At 49.2% G+C, this 20,784-nt stretch overlaps 1 protein-coding gene across 1 annotated transcript in view; it reads right to left on the minus strand.

Annotated features, from left to right (window-relative positions):
- Nucleotides 1–20,784, minus strand: part of TMEM178B (transmembrane protein 178B) — a 298,915-nt gene that overhangs the window by 16,382 nt on the left and 261,749 nt on the right. The window lies entirely within an intron of this gene.

Genomic DNA, 20,784 nt, shown 5'->3' on the forward strand with positions numbered 1-20,784 from the left:
TTCACCCTCTTCTCTGACTGGAGATGCCACCGCTACATGATGGAGTCACAGGACCGTGTGGTATTATGTGATATCCTATGCTCTGTAATTATGTGTCCCCAACCCCCAGCGACACAGAATGGTCAAGGTATATCCTTGGCTACACACAGGTTTCCAGCACTTTCCCCACAAACCCCAATTCCCTTAAGCTCCTGACTTCTTTATTCTTTCAAAATCTTGCCTCCCTAGTAGGGTGATCATCCATCCTCGTTTGCCTGGGGGTTGGTGGTGGGGGTGGGGGTGTGGCCCTGGAATGTGGGATTTTCATCCTAAAACTGGAAAGTCCTGGGCTACGTGGGACAGATCAGTCACCCTTGCAGGTTCCCTCACTCCGGCGCCCTTCGGTGGTACTGCCCCAGGGACCGATAAATCCTTGCTCATAGATTAAATTAACCATCATGCCCTCACCCAGCGAGGAGGGACACGCGGACGCCTGGAATGTGTTGCTTATATTGAGACATGCCACGCTGGGGTTACACGGTTTTGGGGCAGCTAACTCCTCTACCACCCTGAGTTGTCACCAAGGAACACTTAATCAGCAGCCCAATAATGGTCCCACCCCAGGACCACCTTAAAGCTCAATAATCTTAGAGCCAATATTCAGAGTCCTGGTGTTAACCCCTGCTCAGCTCACTCCTGAGCACGACTGCAGGTGTGTGAGGTGTGGGCAGGGCCTCCCGTGGGGCTGCTGCTATATGAGCACACAGAGGATCGGGGTGGGGGGGGTATGTGTCTCCACCCCCTTCAGGGATTGTCCGAGAAGCCATGTGAGTAATGCCCCAGCAATGGACCCTGTGTACAAACAGCAGCAACACTGAGGTCTCAGGTTAGGCAGCAGAAATGCTTTTCCTAATTCAAGAAGCCATCAGCCAGGAAACCGAGACCTTCGAGAAGGTTCTCACAGGAATGCAGGGCAGTTACATATTGTGTGCACAGGCACCTTCCCAAATATCCATTCCTTATGTGACCAAGTGGCGCCCAAAACTTCACTGGAGTATCATTCCTGCAGCTTTCTAGGGCAGGAAATCCATCTGCGTGACACTTTCTGCTCCTGGGAAGGAGGAATGACGTCTGTGTATCCCTAGCCCTCGCTCGTCCATTCCCTTGTTGCTTCGTGGCCAAAGGGCCTCTGTTCTGCCCGGAGCCCACCAGCGTGCTGCAGATCGGTGGCTGCAGACGTGCCCGTGTGGGCATGCACGTCAGGGGTCAGGGACGTCTAAGCAGCAGCCCCAGTCCTCCCTCACACACTCCCCTGCGAGCCCCCCTCTGGTCTTTGACACCATAAAGAAGCAAATTGGCAAACAGAAAAAGGGTCCCTCCTCCTCCAACAGCAGCATCTGCATCCTGGGAAGCTGATGTATACTAAGCCCTTCCTTTGCGGAGATTAAATGTCTCGGCAGCATTTAGCTCTCAAGAGCACTTTATAGCTTTGCTCAGACCTGCACGGAATATAAATTACTGTTGAATTATACACCATTGCATCCAACAGCCAACAGGGAGCCCACGTGGGGTTTCACATCCAAGGTGCCTTAGGGGTTCGTTGGGATGAGGCATGGAGCAGTGACAGGCTCCAAGAACACCCTGCAAGGCATGGCGCCCTGAGTTTGGACAAAATCATCCGTCATTCTGCAAACTCTGCAAACGCTCTAAGCAGAGACACGGCAGGAGTGCCGCACCCCCTTAAGCCCCCCCCCCCACCGCCACCAGGCAAGCAGGGTGCGTCTCCGTGCTACCAGACTGCTATGTCTAGGCATGCTGATACCCCCCTAATGCAACGTCCCCAACTCCAGCACTGAAAGGGACTGGCCCATGCATACAGCTTGGCATCGGTTCTCAAGACAATGCTTCCAGATTCCCAACCTAGAACCTGGAGCCTTATGCCTTTGTTTTCACGTACCCCGTAGGGTGGCCACCAAATCCGGAAGCACTGATGTCAGGACGCAATTGTGTCCTCGAGAAATTCCTATGGTGCAGCCCTAACCCCTGTGCCTCAGAATGTGACCGTAGAGAAGACAGGGCTGTCACAGAGCTAATAAAGTTAAAACGAGGCTGTTGGGGGGGGTCCCTAATCCAAACTGACTGGTGTCCTTACAAGAGGAGGAGATGAGGACATACAAAGAGACACCAGGCAGCTGCATGCACAGAGGGAAGGCCAAGGGAAGAGGCGGCAGCAAGAGGGTAGCCCGTCTGCCAGCCGAGAAAGAGGCCTCAGAGGAGACAACCCTGCTGATGCCTTGATCTTGCGCTTCCAGCCTCCGGAACGGTGGGAAAATAAATTTCTCTTGGTTGAGCCACCCAGTCTACGGTTTTTTTGTTTTGGCAGCCCTAGCAATCTAATGCAACAGGTGAATACATAATACATGGCTTATTACCATAACATTATAATCCACGATAAAATAAGACCATCTTTATTTCCAGACTTCATGGCCTCCCTCTATCTACAACAGGTATCTAAACCTAGCCATAGAAAACAATAGCTGCGGGGCATCTTCTGGGGTTTTTCCCCACCTAGTCTTCCTCACCAATGTATCTATGCTTACTGCCACTCAATACCCATCAACCCATTTATTCTTTTGGGTATCGATTTAGATTTGATCACAACATCCATGGCTCCGTGGCCCCTCCACCAAAGACGGAGCCTTCGCAAACCTGTGCAAACATCTCAAGGGCTAAGCAAATGGAGGGGGGCATTGGTGGTGTTCAAGTGCTTTTTGTGATGGGAATTTACTAAGGTCAAGGAACCTCTGTCCGATGTCCTTGACTGGAGTTGGACATTTCCATCCTCCACCTGGTCTACACAGAGTCCAGCTAGCCTTGATGGTCTAAGCCAAGTCCCATCTTTCAAGAAGCCTTCCCTGAGAATGCCCAGCTCAAGATTATTCATATGTTTTCTGAATCCACAAAGCTTTTTGGTCTGGAACAGGTGACCTGACAATTATAGGGACCCCTTCTTGTTCTCTGTTTTAGTTTGTGTTCAGCTAGACCTCACTTTCTCCAGAACTGGCGTGGAAGTGATGTCTCCTTCAGCATCACACGCAGCGCTGAGCATGAACTCCATGTCACTAGAAGAAATGGACTTCCAGGCTATCGGGCTTTCAAGTGAAAATACGGGCTTTGAAATCTAGAGGGGAATGAAGTTGACACCATGCCCAGTCCTCCCATCCTTTTCCGTTTCCGTCCTCCCTCCTAAGCCGTTCTGATCGCATGTGCGCACCTACCCAGTTTCACTGGGCACCTTGGGTTTCAGGAAGCATTTTTATATTCACAGAAACTCTGCATTGCAATAATACCCTCTCTGCAGGATTATTTTGAAAAGCGATAATAAATGGGAAAAGGCTTACAGAAGTTGAAATTGCTTTCTATACATAAGGTATAATATTAGAAATGGAAGGCTTTAAAGGAGGGTGAGGAAAAATTGTTCTGGAGGACAAGAAAAAAATGAAGTTGCTGTTTTCCTCTCCATCACCCATTCCACGTGCCCCCCAGGCCCCGGCCCCGCCCCAGGGTAAATGCCACACCGGGAAGCAATTGCTTCCAGAGGAAGGACTCACTCAGGACTCTTGATTCTGTGGACTTTGTGGAACCAGAACCACAGGATTTGGAAGATCTCAGAATACATTTCTGAGACAGATCCTCCTCAGTAACGGAACTTATCTTTGGGCTCAGAGAGGTTACAGCATCCAGCAAGGGTTACGTGATGACATGGGTGGAGAAGCTTGTAAGCCTGTGGTTCAACCAGGATGGGTAAAAGGAAGCAGCCCCAATAGCAGTGTTGGGAATCCATATGTAACAGGAGTTGGGGACCTTTTCAAGCTGCCACAAAGCTTCTGACCTGGTTCCTCTGGCATATAGGGGCGGCATCTAGAATTCTCCCACACTCATTTATTAAACACCTAGTATATAGTGGACTGTGAGAGTTATCTTTTTATCATTTTTAGTCTACACAGTACAGTTTCCTTTTTTTTTTTTTTTTTTGGTAAAACACTACCACCATTTTTTCTCACAGGGAAGCCATTCTGGGATCCTAAAGATTCATTCAGACATAGGCAGCTGACTCGAAGCAAGTCTCAGGTGGTGTAACTTCTGTACCTCGAGGCTGGGATCACAAATGTGTGCAAATACGTGCAGCACAGAACATACATTATATAATCCACATGTAATCTCCAGTTACATAACTTACTAAAGGTCCCAAAGCATACGCGACAGAGCAAATACCTGATTTTGCCGTAAAACCTAGACTATCTGATTGCAGAAACATCTGAGAACTATACATTATACTTGCTCCCACTGCCCCCATTAAGAAAAATCCCCCAGAAAAAGTCACCACTGGCCCACTCCACTTTTGCCCACCTGCCCTGGGATATTTCATGCTTCATGGAGCAAGAAGTTGGGAAAATCAGAGGTGGGTGGTCTGTGGTGAGCTATGAGTTTTCCATATGATAGGCATCTATGTCTCCGTGAAGAGTTCTAGAAAGACAATGAACCAAGAGTACAGCATCACATCTTTCTCAATGTGAATCTTTGGAGCTTCCTATCCATCTGGGTCTTGGTTCAGAGCTGAGAGTTGGTGGGATCCAACTGGCTTCTTAACTAAACTGAGAGTGGCATCTACAGCTGTGCAGAAAGGAACATTCTCAAGCTGTGAACAGTGAGCTTCCAAGAGTAAAGCCACTCAGCGCATGCCATCTTCCTGCCGCTGCTTCTCTGTTCTCTCCTTCTCTTTGTAGGCCAACCCTTTCTGGTGGATGACAATGGTCGGCAGAGCAAACGTGGAGAATCTCTAGGGTGGAGGGCAATCTTGTCCTGGGTTTCTTGCTTGGGACAAGGCTGGAAGTAATTCAAAACCTCCTACAGACCATCTCTGATGCTATGGCTTCTTGGTTGCTCCGGTCATTGATGTTCTTAAGTGGTACACAAGCCACATCACCCCCCAGGGCCAGCAGGAAGCCCAGCACAAGTAGACCTATCATTACGTAGGAATTCCTGTCTTGGTGGTCTAAGGCTCTCCTGGCCCAGAGGTACACTAAGGCAGTCTACACCCGCTGCCTGGTAGGAGAACTACAGCCAGAGGGGATGTGCACAGTGGAAGGAGAACTCCACCAAGAATCAGAAAATCTGAGTTCTGGTCCCATCCCTGGCCCACGAAGTGGGCAGATCACCTCATCTCTCTGGCAGTGATCCCTCAACCATGCAATACACAGAGGGAAGGGCTAGATCTCTGTGATCCTTCCAGTTAAGTGATGCCCTGACTCTTGGTATGGGGGTAAGATGGTTCCATTCTCTCTGAACTGCTCTAGGATGGGCTGCCAGTTATCCTGTCAAACACGAGCCACCTGGAGAGAAGACACTGCTTCTCACCTCCTGACATGCACCGAAGGGCTGCTGGATGAGACCATGAGATGTCATTACTCGACACCAGTGTGCATATGAGGCTCTGCTCTAAATTGCCTTGACTTTAAATGTGGAAGGATGGGGGCCCAGCTGTTTAAGTGTCTGGAAGAAACTGGCTCCTGAAAGAAATCTCTCAGGCTTCTACCCTTTCTGATCCGAGCCAATGCCATGTTAATTAGGACAGGAAGAGGCTTGGGGTGGTAGCCAGAAGATCAGGCGAGTCTGCCACCTGGTTTGGTTTATGTCTCCATATGCCTGGCACATTTGTTAGCTTGGGCTGGCCTTTCTTTGAGCTGATGTCACCTCACCACTGGGTCACTGAATACATATATAGTTTTATATGGATCAAATACTGATATGCAATATTTACAACGTGGCAGGCATTGTTGCAAGTGCTTTACACATGTTAGCTCTTTTAATCCTCCAAGCAACCTTATGAGGTGTGGATAAGGAACGTGAGGCACAGAGAGGTTAAGGAGATTGCCCAAGGTCACACAGCTAGCAAGCATGGGAACCAGGATTCAAATCCACGCCTTGGCCGCTTGTTATGTTGGCTCTCATTGTTCATGCATGTGGACTGTCTCAGGGGCTGGACTGTGAGCATTATAAGCAGAGAAGTCCTCTTCTTCCCCTGTACACAGTGGTGCTTCAGTAAGACCTATCAACTAGGTTGGGAGAAGAGCCTCTGTCATGACCAAAGGCGGCCCCGAGGAGGTTCTGGGAACCACTCAGAGTCGTGGCTCAGGTAATAAAACTCTCACTGCTGAATTCTTCAGAAAACTTGGAAGACCTTTCATAACCTGTACACAGCTTCATTCCTTATCTGTGCCATGGCGGGGGGGTGAGCTCCTGTGGAGGAACAGGAGTTTCCTAGCCAGTGTAGGGTAGGAGGTCGAGAAAGGAAACGAATCAAGATCACATTAACTTTCTTTCAGTAAGACTGTAGCTTCCCAGTTGGCCAGAAGCTAAGTGGACAGAGTAAGCTGGTGGTCAGAAGAGGACCCCCAGCAGCTCAGTGTGGACCCCAGCCCATGGAAAGGGTCCTCCCCTCCCATCAGCTCCTCCTGGCTCATCCATGGGTCTCAACCTGGGTACCTCTTTGCACCCCTTTTTTCTCCTGGAGATTTGGGGGATGATAATTACTCATCTTGGCTTTCCGAACTCATACTGTAGTGAGAAAAGAGTCACAGAAAGGAGGCCAACGGGGCAAAAACACGTCAGCTTTATTACCGATAAGGCTATAGCATGGCAACTGTGGCTTGACCCCTGGCCACATTCAAGGGCACCCATACCTTCCCCCAGGCTGACATTTTAGGATGATTCGCCTAAGGGAACATTCCAGTTTGCAAAGCAGACACACTCACCCTGAAGTGTTGACTCACACTGGTAGGCCCAGAAAAGAGAGACAAATAGGCCTCCTGATGCCAGCCTGACCCTGGGGCCTCAACCTGGGAATGCTGTCCATGTGGAGAAGGAAGCAGGGGCAGGGGACCCAGATGGTGCTAGGCCCCACGAGCTCAGCCTCTTGGCCAGCCTCAGCAGAGAAGTCAGTCCCCTCTTCTTCCTTGGGAAACAGAGTCTTGAAAGGTGGCGTGTCCTCCTGAAGAGACAGCTTTCCTACTTTATGGGCCCTGATGGGAATGCTGAGATCAGGAGATAACTGTCCAACTGCCCCTTGGCCATACGAACTCAGGCACCGTAAAAAGCTGGACCCAGAGGCTTCTGGGAAATGTGATGGCAATGGAACTTGTCTGAAAATGGTAAGAGCTGAGCCAGAGAGGGTACTTTCATTAAATAAATTGTAGCCTGGAAGTATGGTGGGATCTTTAAGAAATTCCTAGGTTTTGTTAGGGGGAGGGGTGCGAAGGACGCATCTATTGGCATTCCTTCCTACCCAGGGCCAAAATCAGGGGGGTCAAATATCACACTAATTGACATTTTACCTTCACATAAAGCTGCTTAAGCATTTTTTTTTTTTAAGATAAAAAGGATTCTTTTTTGTTTCATTCACGACAGAGCTTAGTTACACAGAGAAATAGAAAAACAGAAATGTATTAATGACATGTGAAGTCCTAAATGAGAACGAATAAAGACTTGGCATACTGCTTCTAGAAAGTGCCTCAGGACAGGTTCAGTTGATCGATGGCATAAAAGCCTTTTGAGGGCAACAGTTAAGGGCGAGTTGACCTGATTCTTCCTTCAGCCTCAATCTCTAGCCCCCCTTGAGGCTGCTCTGGAGCCCCTGGCACAGAAAGGTCCTCTTTCTCTGGGCACCCATAGCCCCTCTGTTACGGCACCCACCACTCTTTCTCCACCACTGCCTGGGTGGCCCTTAAGGACAGGGACCATCCATGTTCTTATCTGTGTGTCCTGGATGCTAGCACAATGCCTAGCATGCAAGTAGGCACTCAATGTTTAGTGAGTTGCACTTAGTCTGTAAAGCAGATAATTAAGAAGTGCTACAGAACAGTCTTCTAATATCTGAAGACTGACTTTAATTTATGTCACTTTAGCAGAAAGAACCTAAGTCCAATAAGTAGAAGTTACCAGAAACCCTATTAAGATTTAAAATGAAGAGGGGCAAAATGACCACCGGAGGAGCTAGCAAGGAAGAGGCCCCCTGCTACCATGGAGGCTTTGACCCAGAGGGGACGTAGGAAATTATCTCAATCTCTGCTCCCAGAGATATTCACAATGAAGTAAGTGCCATCAAGATGGTACAAAGTGATGCCTGAGTTCAGAGGCAGAGTCTGGTTTTAGTTAAGCTGACTCAAAAGGTTTCTAGAAGGTGCTGAGTGCGCACTGAGCCTTGAGGAAGCAGAGGACTTCATCGGGCCGAGCAGGGTGGCACGGAGGCAGGCAACGGCAGGTGGTGTGGAGGGAGTGCAGGACGTGTGGCTGAAGGTGAGTCTGGGGCAAGATTGTGGCCAACGTTAAACTCCAGGCTGGCGACGCTGACCTTTACTCGATAAGCAACGTGGAACCCCAGAACGTTTTCATCAGAGAAATGACATGGCAGGAGGTGTATTTTTAGAAAGACACTGTGTAAAGTTTGAATTGAGGGAAAGTCAGGAGATGAACATTTATGCGATACGTATCCTCTGCTAGATGCTTTTCCTACATACTGTTTCATTTCATCCACACAAAAACCACACAGCGTAGGCGGCACCCCCTCGGCTTTCCAGTTAAGAAAATGGAGGCTCAGAGTTTGGGGACACAGATGTCCACCCAGGGCTAAATGACTGGCCAACACTAGCATCGTACGAAGGGCCCCAGTAGCGCTCAGGGAATGGACATGAGTGAGAGAGCCACAGAAGAGATACTGGCAGGTGCTGACAGTTGATGCTAAAGTAGGGGTGACACTGGAAAAGTGAACAATGACTCAGAGGTGACTGGCAGACTCCTGTGCTGAGGAAGGCAAGAAAAGCAGCTCATTTCATTGGGAGAAGGGAAAGGACAGAAGCTGACATTTGTCAGGCACCCACAGTAAGCCAGGCGCTTGGCACGTACACCATAAACATTAAGCACACGCGCACCATATAGAGAGAAAGCACGAGTCTAGTTCAAGGCATGTCTGAGGTTCCAGAAGGGTGGAGACGTCCAGAGAACAGTTAAAAACATGGGGCTGGAGCTCAGAATGGGCCATTCAATACCAGTTCCAGACTCATCCACGCAGCGGTCATTGTCACTGTGAGAGTAGATACTGGTGACAAGGAGACATATTTGTAGGGAAAAAGAAAAAAGAGCAGTGAAGGCCACATTTACAGATAAAGCAAAGAGCAAAGAAAACAGAAAAGGCACAGAAGAAAGGAAAAATCACGAGCGTGTTGTCATGGAAGACAAGAGATGAGAGTCTGAGGAACAGAGACAGGTAAATCCATGTGAGGTCAGAAAGAGGAGGTTCGAGGACAGGCGACAGGCGGAACAGCCAGGAGGAAGGAGGTCTCCAAGAAAGGAGCTTCTGAGACATGGTGGGAACAGAAACCAGACTTCAAGAGATGAGGGGGTTGGTGGTGGAGCTATAGAAGTAATAGCCCCAAGCTTTGTCTTCTGTCTAGAGCATACGAAAAGATAAGGCTCTTGGCCAAAGACGCTCATTTCCTTATTTCTCCGGGAAACCTCCCTTCAACAGAATCAGCCTCATCTTCTCTGCCACCCCAAGAACAACAGTCTTCATCCACCATGATGAGAGGTCTGTGTGGGGTCGTCCCTCACCCGATCAGGTCATGAGTGGCTTAAGGGTCATAAATATGTCGACCACTTAATTTTTGAGAGAGAGCACTGACTGGTAAGTATGAACCTGGCCTCGAGAGTCGAATAGACTTGAGTTGGAATCCTGGGTCTGGGAACCATGTGACCTTAAACTCTCGAAGCAAGCGCTAGGAACCACAAAGAAGGTAAGAGCCAGTGATAAACTGAGCACATGAATAAACACGTAGGAAGTGCTCATTACATGCTGGACGATGTTCAGCACGGTCCACTTCTTAGTGATTTCTTAGCACAACCCTAGAAGGCAGCTACCATCTCACAGGCGGTGAAACTGTGGTTGACCTTCATCACATCTGGATTTACTGCTATTGCTGACACTCCGGTACTAGAAGTGACTCCCTTCTTGGCCTCTCTACCCCTCTGCCCTGCCCCCAATCGAACACTTGCCTGCCCCTTACCCGTGGGCAGGACCGTTCTGGTAGGCTTGTGAGTAAACCTGTCTGCCTGGCTGGTTAATTCCTCAGGCTGCTTCTCTGTCCCAGGTGGGCTCGCCCAGGAGCCTTTCCTTTTCTTCCACATGTCCCGGGAACAGAGAAGAAAGAGTGGGTATTAACTGAAGACTTAATTTCAGGCTTGCTTTGTGGCTCCCTGGGCCTAGTCTGTGTTCTACAAAATTAGGGCTGATGGGAAGATGAAAGCATTAATGTCTGAACAACATCTACCACTGAGGGAGCACAGATGCTCTGAAACATGGGCTCCTCTCTCCCGCTCTGCCTCTCCCACCCGCCTCCTCTGGGGCTTTGAAAGTCCACAGAGGCCTCCCGTGCCCCTCCTTTGAGGCTCTGTGAACTGCCAGGGTCACCCAAATCATAACTGATCCCCCTTCTGCCCTTTTTGCGTGGCCAGCACCTCCTCCCTGGATGGGTGGATTGAAGCTGTCCTCGTCCTCTTTCCTGCTGAAAATTCAGACCCAGAATTCTTTTGTTTTCCCTATTTTGCATTTTAAAGGTGTCAGTCATTAAAAGGAAAACTGCTCCTTTCTCACGCCCATGGGTCTAGGTGTCTGATTCTTCTCTAAGACTGTGAGCAACTCCAAGGCACTGGGTTTTATCTTCTGCAGTACCTAGTATTGAGTGGGTACTTAACAGCTCGTTGTTTATTTAATGAATGATGTGCATTGAGTGGCTTCTAATGGTTCACTAAGGTGGGGATGGGCGGGCCTCTTCACGGCCACATCTGGGATATCCTTGATCTTCCAATGGCTTCTATAGATAGGGAGAGTGCTTTTTCCAAAGCCCAAATAAGACTCGTGGTATGAGACACGATCTGATAACAGGAAAGTATATTTGAAATCAGGAGACTTCCAGAATGTCAGGGACTCTGTAGAAGAGCTTCACACAGGCCCTCATTCTCCAATTATTTTATACTGGGGGATAAAAATGCACACCATTACTCACCTGTCCCCAAAGCCCAAGGTCTGTTAGGATGAAAAGTATGTCCACCAGAGCAGAATTCCTTTATCTCTCTGGGTCCATCTTTGTAAACCTTCTCCAGAGTAATGCTTTAGGGCCTTCCCAGAATCATTCTCCCACTGGCACCCCTAGGGCTTCAAGGCCGTCACCAGCCCCCATTCAGCGGAGAGCTGAACAGTCCAGGATGGCCAAGCTCCTCCCCACCCCCAACCATAGGAGGCATCATCAGCATCATGGCAGTGAGGTGCAGGCATGCTGCCCTGGGCTCAGAGGTGTGCCTACTTGATCCAGGTCAGTTCAAGCCAGCTTTCGGGTGCCCAGAGGGAGTAGGGGCCCTAACTCCTGTGTCCACATAATGCAACTCAGCCATCCAAGTAGTGGGGGTGACAAGATGCTTCGGGGGCAGAGCTCCCCGCCTCCCTTCCTCGGGTTTGGCTATTTCTGATGCCGCTTCTCACCTGTCCTTAACCCCCAGGGCAGGAGAGAGGAAATTCCTCCTCATTTGTAGTTGCTCCTCCATTTTGTTTCCCCAGGAGCCACTTTTATGCCCTCTAGTAGGGGTCTCTCCATTTATTTCAGGAACAAGCATTTTTCTTTGCTTTATGACTCATTTCAAGAGCCAGAGGCTTGCCTGACAAGTTCCCTTTCTCTGAAGCTTGCACACCTCTGTAAGAACATCCAAGAAGAGCCACAGGGATGGAAGCTTTTGAAGCTGCTTTAGAAATTACCTAAGTTTCCATGGCAATCAAGCACTATGAAGTCACCACCACATTCTGGGTCTTTCTGTTTCCACTGAAAAGGCTGCTGGAGAAATCTGTTCTTTCTCAACAACCCTTCCCCACCCCGCAGTAATGGAGATGGTCTTCCAGCTACCCTGCCCTCTCTCTCATCTCCTGCCTGCCCTTCCCCTATCCCACTCTTGCCAATAATCCACTCTCTGCAAGCAAGGACCCCAATTCAGTGCAGCGATGTTATGTCTATCCCAAGAAAGACAGGGTCTTGTTACCATGATAAAAGGACACCTTACGGTGTCAGGGTCCTGGCCTGACTCTGGTCTATATTCACTGGATAATTCAGATATGTCTGTGTTGGCAGAAGCAGGCCAGTCAGGCACCAGGCTGTGGAGAAATCACTCATCCTGAGTGAGACTCCAAATCACCCACCCCACCCTCAGCCTAGACAATGAACCAAAACCATGCCTTAGCGTCTAGAGTAACCTAACTTTGCTATTCCCTTGTCTCCTTTACACTTCCAGGTCCGTCCTGCCCACATAACTGGTTTTGATTGTTCATTACAGAACTTCACAAAAGATCCATCAGCTTCCCCCGAAAACATTGACGGTGTGTGCTCGAAGATTTTCCCAATCCTGCTGTTTCCATCAATCCTAGACATGATCAGTATTCTCAACCAATCTCAATCAAACGGCTGCATTGAAATAAAGGCCTTAAAGCAAACTTCTAATTCTCCATCAATCCTGACCTTACCTTCCTGCTCTGGGACCCTGCCAGTTTTGCAAGGCGCTGTTCTCCCTGATGGCAGTAAGCAACAAACTCAGCTTCGTCTTATTCACAGGCCTTTGGGCAACGTTGGGGGGGCCAGCTTTTGATCTAAGGAAAGGGGAACGCATGTCTATGTGATTATTTGGTCATCAGGGACAAGGGGTGATTTTAAGCACAGCAGACTTGGCCTAAGTTAGGGAAAAGAGGAAATGGGAGCAGAAAGAGGAAAGACCTGATTTCTCAGAACCCTCTGGAGCCCCTGCAGTGAACGGTTGCCACGCCCTGGGGTCAGGGAGTATAAGTGTGGGACAGGGATAGAGGCAGATCTGGTCTCATGGGCATGCCTGCTTTCATGCTCTGCTGTCACCACCTTGAAAGTCTAAAGAAGTGGTCCCAGGTTCTCATCTTGCATCAGGCCCCGCAAATTATGTAGTTGGTCCTTGTTGGAAGGGAGGGATGCTCCCAGGTGTGCAGCAATGCAACATTTTCAGGGGCACACGACAGTCCCCCTACCTGACCTGGCCACCCTGGGGCACAGGTACCATGCCCCACTCACAGGAACTGCCATGGGAAGTAGAAGAAGCTCCAGCTCTCAGCACCCCAGAAGGAAGCTGGATCACTGATAAATGCCACATCATATCAAGTGCTCAGCCAGGCAATAAACCCAGGGCAATCTGTGAAATAGATAGAAGTCAGGCCAGGATGAGAAATGATGCCCCCTCAATCAATCAAACCCATATCATGGGCTCCAAGGCCCTATATCTCTTCTCTTTGGGGAAATAATCTCCAACTTACTCTGTTCCTCTCACAACTGTCCTCAGACCCAACAGGCTCATTCCCGTCCCAAGTCTCTTGTCCCTGCTATTCCTTTTGCAAGGACTGATCCTGCCAAGTCTTCCCAGGAAGACTTCTATTCAATGGAAGACTTCCATTGAAGGCTTCCATTCAAGCCTCTGTTCAACTGTTACCACCCGAGAGGCCTTCTGCCCACCCACTGCCCCCTCACCACGGCAATGCCCCCATCCCTCTCTACCTCCCTTCCAGCTTTCTTTTTCTCCACAGTGCCCGTCACCTGGTAGCATATATATACTTATGGTACTTGCTTATCTGTCTCTCCAACAAGAGTGTAAGCTTCATGAGGACTTTGTCCTATTCCCCGCTCTAGCCCAAGTGCTTCAACAGGGTCTGGCGCATGATAAGCAATGACTATTTATTGAATGAATGAATAAGTAGGGTGGTGATTAGCCAGAGAGACAACATCTGTTCAAGCAATTCCATCTTTATCATCCCATGGCAGGGTCTTTGCATGGTGTTGCTGGTGATGGTACAGGGCTGCTGAGAACGGAGTGTCATTGAAGGTAGTTGTTTTCACAAAGAAGTAGCCAAAACAATATCTCAAACTTTCTTGAGAACAATGCTAACCATTGTCCGAAGCCCTTCACATGAGTTAACTCTATAATTCTCACAACTACGCTTCTATTAGTTCTCCTTGCAAATGAGAAAATTGAAGGAGCGAATGAATGGTAGTTAAGTAACTTTCTCAAGTCACATGGCTCCTCTGGTCCTGGACTAGTTCTTTGTGATAAAACCGTAATTCTCCCTTTTAGTTAGGATTCTAGTTCCTGAACAAGGACTTCAACCTCCAGTTAGGTGGCAGGGAACGGAGGGCAGCTCGTGGGCATGTGTTGGCAGGGACATCCAAGAGACAAGGGCTGGTTCTTCCCACGAGCTCTCTTGGATACCTTCACCATCTACCCTCCTTTCCACCTCCTTCTAGGGTCTGCTTTCTGTCTTAGCATTTCCTTCTGGGAATTTAATGACAAAGCACCCCCCTGTTCTGGGGAATATGGAGGACTGTGGCTTTGCTGAGTGTTTGGTGGGCAGGTTACAGGCATTCGGACACGGCCCTCACTGACGAGATTTGGGTTTCCAGGACCAAGACTGCTTACTATTCTCCCCTAAATGCAAATCTATAATGGAGGCAGGTCCCAAAGTGTGGCAAGGGTGCAACTCCTTTCGACGTGTTCCAGCTCTTTGGGTGAAAACTAAGCCCTCCCGTTTCTTGCGTTGCTGGAGTGACTGACCCTGGCCCCTCGTTCCACATTAGGTAAGGGTACATGTTGCTCCTTAATCCTCCTGGCAATGTGTCTCCTCTCCCAAATGTCTTTGTTTTGAAGGTAATTTTCATTATAACAATTCTTTTTTTTTTTTTAATTTTATTTATTTATTTGAGAGAGAGAGAATGAGAGACAGAGAGCATGAGAGGGAGGAGGGTCAGAGGGAGAAGCAGACTCCCTGCCGAGCAAGGAGCCCAACGCGGGACTCGATCCCGGGACTCCAGGATCATGACCTGAGCCGAAGGCAGTCGCTTAACCAACTGAGCCACCCAGGCGCCCGAAGGTAATTTTCATTATAATATATAATGAAATTATATAATAAATACTCAAATAAGCACCTTCTGAAAGGCAAGACAGATACATTCCAGGGTATAAAGTACTTTGTGAATCTCTGCTCAGGATTTTGAAAGAAAGGTTGTAAGACAAAAAGCCAAGAGGAGAGTTGTGATGTTCTAGTGAAATCTCCCATGAACCTATAAAAGCAGTTTAGCAGGGTAAGTAGATGGGTTTTATGCCCCTGTTTGGTCATGGTGGATTATAGATAATTCTCTGCCTACTAGAATGGACTTCACTTAGGGCTTACATATAACAGTAAGAGCTACCACTTATTGAGGGTTTTATAAGCTTTGCACGTGGTAAGTCACAGAGTTACTGGATTTATCCTCTCCTCCAACTCAGAATATCTAATTTACATGGGCTCCCTCTTCCTACCCAGGAGTCATGAAGTAATGACCCATAGTCATGAAGTTGAAGGCACGGTGCCTCTGGGACAGATAGAAATGCAGTCCTAGCCATGTTTCTAAGGAGTGCTGGAGCTAGGAGTGGCAGTGGGGAGAGACTGAAGATAACCCTAGATCTTATTCTACTTTGTGGGCATCCCTAAAATCATTTCACTGCCTAATGGAAGAAGTCCCCCCAGGCAAAATGCCTATGGCCTCAGACTTTCCATTTTAGGCTTGTACGTTCTCAGAATTGCTGGGCCTTTATCAAGGTTTCTGGCTATCAGAAGAGGTGTATCTGGGGATTCACAGCACAGCTGAACTGCTCTTCGGTGAGCCTGGCAGAGGGGGAGACATCTGGCATCACCGGTCTGCAAATCACTGCAATCACTCAAACTTGATAGCCTGAGCTCCTTTAGGACATTCTCTTCGCTCCCCTGGACGGACTGGGAAGGGAGAAAAGGCCACACTGGTCACAGGTGGTAGGAAAAGGACCTTTAATGATTTTCTTTTCCCATTACCACCTGTGCCCTCAATTCCGGCCATGATCTCCTCCGTACGCCCCTTTGTGCTTTGAGAAGGGAGGAGCAGAAAGGGAATGGAGGGAGATTCCGGGCCTGGCACCTGCCCAGCAGCACGGACTGGAGGCATGCCAGTGTGGGGAGACGTGCGTGTGGTCCGGAGAGCTGAACACCCAGGCAGCAGGAGGGGCTGCTATCACAGGCCAGCCCTGGCTCCAGGGATGCCACTCACTAGCTGGGGGGCCTGGGACAACTGACACAACCACTCTGATCTGGAGACACAGGGACATCAAACTGGATGGTCTCTAAGGTCCCTTCCACTGCTAACACTCTCGAGCTCCCATTAAAGATAGAGGTCTTCATGAATTCATGTATAATGCATACCCTCCTTCCAAAGGGAATGTGAGATATTTTCTACCAGAAGTACACAGACCCTAGGACTGTTCAAATAAAGAGAGAAAGAGGGTAAGGAATCCCACGGAAGGGGAGAAGATCAGGCCAGGAACAGAAGATAAGGCAGGGTACCTTCTTGATACCTGTTCCATCGAGACAAAACAAAATACTTTCTATTACACAGAACTCACTTTTGCAATGCACGCATTCAACAGATATTTGAGAGTGCAGACACTGTTCCCGACCTGGGGGATACCTTGGAGAACAAGATAGACAAGGTTCTGGGGCTCATGGAACTTACATCTGAGTGGAGAGAGAGAGGCAATGAACAAATACAGAATGCTAACAACACCGCAGACACCTAGTGCCCGAATTTTGGTGTCTAACACCCTTCTCCAATAAAAGGAACCGGGGCTCTTTGGAGAAATTGCAGGAAATATACAAGAGGAGCCTAGAGCCCCTTGTGGTGCCAGAAAGTAGGAAGAGCTCAGAAAACAAACACAAAACAAAAAAATAACAACAACAACCAAAACCAAAACCCCACATTGATAAAATATGTCAAAAGGGCACAGGGCCACCTGACAGAGCTCCCCATGGCCAAAGCTGGAACTGAAGCAAAAAAATAAATCGGTATTGGATTATAACCCAAAATAAAAAATAAGTATCCACGAGTCCACATTGACATAAATAAATGATCAAATAAATTAATAAATGGGGGAGAGAGACAAATCTCCCTTGTAGAAGAATTCCAAATAACTTATGTAGATCCTCCACCCTAAAGGAGAAGCCCCCACTCCTCAGGTGTGCGCTGTGACTGGTGACATCCTTCCACAAAGAACAGCATGGAACCAGGGAAAAGAGAGTAACTCTACAGCAGAAAAGCCCCCACACACTACTTCAGCCAGGTGATCAGGGGCAACTTCCTCCGTCATGCGGACAGGATGTACCCTTAACACGGTGTGACGAAATGACACTTTACCCGTGCGATTTTCCTCCCAAACCCGCTACCCAGCCTAATCATGAAAAAAAGTCAGGCAAGTCCCAGCAGAGGGGCATCCTGCACTATGGACGAGCAGTGCTCCTCAAACCGCGGAGGTCATTAAAAACAAGGAGAGTCTGAGAAGTGGCCACAGCTGTGAGGAGCCTAAGGCGACGTGATAACTGGATGTACCGTGCGATCCTGGATGGGAGCATGGAACAGAAAAAAATATGGATATCCGGTAACAACTAAGAGAATCTGAATAAAATATGGACATTTGTTAATAATCTATCGATATTTATTCATTAATTGTTGCAGACTCTGCTAACAGAAGATGTTGAGGAGAGGAGAACCTGTGTGCAGAGGCAGAGGGTAACACGGGAACTCTCTGTACTACCCACTCCATTTTTCTGTAAATCTAAAATTATAAATCTAAAAAATAGATCTTTTTTTTTTTTTAAAGGAGATCTGAAGGTCAGAGATGGAAGAAGTCAGGAACTCTCTCCTGCCGGCCCGAACACGCAAGCTTCCCTGAGTGCGGCAGCCCGGAACTGAATCCCACTGACCACACCATGACCCCAGAAGAGGACCCCGGGCTTGGAGGGGATCCCAGCCCCGGCTGACACCTCGACTGCCGTTTTGTGAGACCCTGAGCAGAGATCCCAGTTAAACTGCACCTGGAATTCTGATCTGTGGAAACTGCGAGATAATAAATGTTTGCTTTAAGCTGTTAAAAAAAAAAAAAAAATCAACCTATATATATGTATCAGCCATAGAAGGCTGAATTAATTAAAATGTAGAGAGTGACCAGGTGGCTTCATGGATTTGGGTGGCCCAGGAAGCCCTCTCTCGGGGTGACTTCTAAGTGGGAGTAAGTCTGAGGAAGGAGCGCGTCAGGAGACCCCGGCGGGGAGAGCTCTATGAACAAAGGCATCAGGCAGCTCCAGGGCCTTGGAGGGAAGGTACGTGTGTTCTAGGCGGGAAAGGCGGCCGGTGTGGTTGGAGTGACGTCAGAGTCGGGGACAGCAGAGCAACGGGGTTGGGGGGATGGGTAGTATGAGCCAGATTACACAGAGCTTCCACTAAGGACGGAGGGTTTGAGTACCCCTAGGACTCACATGTTGAGATTCTAACCCCCAAGGTGATGGTATTAGGAGGAGGGGCCCTTGGGAGGTGATTAGGTCATGAGGGTGGTGCCCTCGTGACTGGGATCAGTGGCCTCACAAAAGAGGCCGCACAGAGCCCTCGGCCCCATCCCTACATGAGGACACAGCAGGAGAACACCTGTCTACGAACCAGAAAGCGGCTCCCACCAGATGCTGGATGTGCCCGAGTACTGAGCTTGGACTTCGCAGCCTCCAGAACAGGAAGAAATACATTGCTGTTGTTTATAAGCCATCCAATCTCTGGTATTTTGTTATAGCAGCCCGAGCCCTTAGCTTAGAAGCTAAGACAGCTTCTAAAGAAAAAGGGTAAAGAATGTGGATTTTATTGTCACTTAGACTAGAAGCCTCTGGAGCACTGGGAGCAGAGGAGTGACCTATCAGACTTAGGGTTTTAAGAAAATTATGCTAACTCTGAAGGACTGATTGCTGGGTGCCAGAGTGGAGTCAGTCAGGGTGTCTAGACAGGAGGCTCCAGGGTCAGCCGAGACCTGGGTGGTGGCGCAGATGACCGTTGTCTGCCAGGAGCGCGTGGGCGGGGCGGGGGCCGGATGTTCCCATACAGCTTGTGGCTCTGTGTCCGTGAGGGGGCTCCGAGGTCCCCCCGCGCGAGAATTACAAGTACCCGTAGCAGTCCCATGCTCCCCCACCGTGCTGTCTTTCCCCCGTGTCATCATGTTCCTGCGCTTCTGAATGCCATGATGATTCATCAAGACACTCGTCTCTGGCAGCTGCTTGGACCCAGTTGGTATTGTGCCAGCCTGGGCTAGCATTGCTCCTGGAGGCCCTGCCAAAGGGGAAACTGGCTGCCACCCACCACCCACCACCCCCCAGCCTCCTGGCCCGACAAAGCTGCCCTGCTTAATTAACGGCCTCCTCTGAGCGGAGCGTTAATTCAACCATTTGTTGCTAGTTACTTCACGAGGTACAGGGTCTCCTCTGTTAAACGTGGGCACTAGTTAAATCTGGAAAAGAGGGGTGCACAGCACGGGCCATACTCCTTCACCATGGAACAGAGAAGAGGCTGTTAAGAGAACTCTGCTGGTTTGTTTTTGTTTTTGTGTCTGGGCCCTGGTAGTTTCAACCAATGTCAAGTGAAATTCCATCCTTGGACTCCTGACTCCAAATTTACTTTTTTTCATGCTTGCAGACTCTTCTTCTTCCATCTGCTCACCACACCCCTGCCTGGCCAGCCCTGGCCCCCTGCTGCGGTGGGTCCCCACCAGCTGTTCCTGTAGCTCAGTCTAATCCTTTGGGCCCCAGTCTGTGCTCAGTTAGATGCCTGGAATGCCAGTCTGGGTGAAAGCTAGAGCTCTGAGGCCTTTTTGTCCCACTTTGCCATAAATACCTATAGTTTGAGTGACTGACTGTTTTGCCTTATGCATGAGGTGGCTGTCACCGTAGCGGACTCTGCGAGCACTGGAACAGGCCAACCCTAGAAGGTCCACTCCTAGAGGGCAAGCACTGGTCAGGTTCTGGGAGGGTTCAGTGCCGACACATGGGGTTTTATAGGTCAAAGCATCCTTTCAGGGTGGACCCCTGGGCCTCTCAGTGCTCCCTCTGCTGAGCAGGGGATGGGGGGGTAGGACACCTTCTGCTCCTGAGTCGGCTCCCTCTCCAGCTAACGGAGCCAAATTCACGGGGTCAGCAGCTGCTCTGGGCATCTGGACTCCATGGCTGTGTCTGGCCTCCCTGGAAAGAATATGAACCTGAGGAGGAAGGGAGTGTTCTTCCACCCTTTGGAGCTTCAGCCTCCCGAAAAAACCCCCGTTCGAGAGATCAGCCCTTCGTGGCTCTGTCCCTGTTCCCCTCTGTCGGAGCCTGGCCTGACGGTGCCATGAGGTGTGTGGACACCCGTGCTCTCCCCAGCCTCTTTCGGGAGGCGATGACCCTACCTATGGACACAGGTAACAAAGCTCCAGGGTGGATGGAATGGGTTAGCTCCGACCAAGACAGTGCCCCAATCAGCAAGAAGCAGCTCTTAGAACAGCAACTTCTCCAAAGCTCTTCTTGATGCTAACATTTTAACATGAACTATGATTTTGCCATAAAAAAAAAATACAGTGCACGTCCTAGAAAGCAGATTTCGCTGAGCCCCTCAGTAACCAGGGCTCGGAGAGGTCCGCGCAGCAGTAACCGAAGCCCTGTTATAGCACTTGCCTAGCTCTTGCTGCAGAAGCCTTTGAGAAATAGTCGTAAGAGGTGGGAGACTGGAGGGAAAAAACAAGCAAATCATGAAAGGTCTTGGCCAACCGGTTCACCCCTAGAAGCATAACATTTTA

Source organism: Leptonychotes weddellii, chromosome 12 (assembly GCF_054177405.1).
Source record: "Leptonychotes weddellii isolate Sample4059 chromosome 12, ASM5417740v2, whole genome shotgun sequence".
Classification (NCBI taxonomy): Eukaryota; Metazoa; Chordata; class Mammalia; order Carnivora; family Phocidae; genus Leptonychotes; species Leptonychotes weddellii.